At 38.4% G+C, this 1,322-nt stretch overlaps 1 long non-coding RNA gene across 1 annotated transcript in view; it reads left to right on the plus strand.

Moving 5' to 3' along the window:
- LOC111817070 overlaps nucleotides 1-1,322 on the plus strand; it is a 16,102-nt gene extending 14,780 nt beyond the window's left edge. Inside the window, exon 2 of the long non-coding RNA XR_002821338.1 lies at nucleotides 1,153-1,322. This is a non-coding gene — a long non-coding RNA (uncharacterized LOC111817070). The remainder of the gene's footprint in view (nucleotides 1-1,152) is intronic.

The following is a 1,322-nucleotide window of genomic DNA, read 5'->3' on the forward strand; positions in this document are numbered from 1 at the left end:
GCTTCAAAATTGTGTGATACCAGCAGTAAAGAGCAAAACTGCAAGAACCACCAGAGAGGTAAAGAAATCACTGCAAAACTTTTAGTCTTGGAAAAGGTGAATCTTGGGGCCCAGAAGCAATTATTTGGTTTTCCAGTATATGGGAAAAGTATGTTCACTTGCTGAACTTTCCGGTGTTCCACCATGACTTTGGAATGAAGCGAGGCCAACAACCAAGGTGACTGTATTTGTATGAAATGAATTGTTCCCTTTAGTTTGGAATACAAAGGCTACACAAAGGAGCCAGTAAGCTGGAAAGGACTCCAGTCACCAGAGAGGAATGGGTAAGAGGACATTAGCTGGGAGAATCCACATTAACTAGCACTTGGCTCCTCCCAGGGAGAGGCCAGGTACAAAGGTGGGTTAGCTCCATTGTACCACATCTGCAGGTCATTCAAGAGACTCTGGAGGTGAAAAATATTGGCAAATTTTGAAATATTGGCAAATTTTGAAAGTTGAGCCAATTCCTTGTGTAGGCCAAGGAAAGCTGGCCAAACATAGCTGTCAAATCAGCCTTAGCCTCTCCCAGATCCTCACAAGATCTAAGAAAACTCAGCCACACACAGCCCTGACTTCATTCCACCTGACAGGATAAAGCAAGGGTTTTTTTGTTTTTGTTTTTTTTTTTTTTTTTGCTACAATGGGACTGTTATCAAAGGTACACAAGGGAAAAGAAAAGGTGATGCCATAAAAATAGAATTCCCACAGAAAATAGTGATGTACTCCATTTCTACACTTCCATAACTTTGCAAATCCTATTCTGGGTAGACTTTACAGTGTAATAAATATAAATCTTGAACTCTGTAAGTCACTATGTGATATCAGCTCGACATAAAGAGCAGTACATAACGCTGATTTCTGATCTCTACAAATATTACTTGAAGTCCTGTGTTTACGTTTTAGAATGAGATTTGTTTCCTTAGCTGTAGTCAAAGGTGCCCTGTGATCAAGAATTGTTGATAACTCCTGTTAAGTACATGGCATTAGGGTTATCAACAATTTTATTGTGAATTTAACATTTGTTACTAAGCAATACATTTGCAAGGATACCAGTTACCAGAAACTTGTATGTTGAAAATGTAATTTTAATAGATAATTCTTCATCTTACATAGGAGCACAATAAAATACACCACATTCTGAAGAAATGTTGGAAGTCATGAGAATACGAGTGAGGAAAATGCAGATGGGCTACAATATCCATTACCTCAAACCACAAGAGACAATGATCCCGACCCAAGATTACATTTACACATTTATGACTGGCTTGTAAAAGGTCAAAATA

The sequence above is a fragment of the Octodon degus genome, unplaced genomic scaffold (assembly GCF_000260255.1).
Source record: "Octodon degus isolate 3935 unplaced genomic scaffold, OctDeg1.0 scaffold00004, whole genome shotgun sequence".
NCBI lineage: Eukaryota > Metazoa > Chordata > Mammalia > Rodentia > Octodontidae > Octodon > Octodon degus.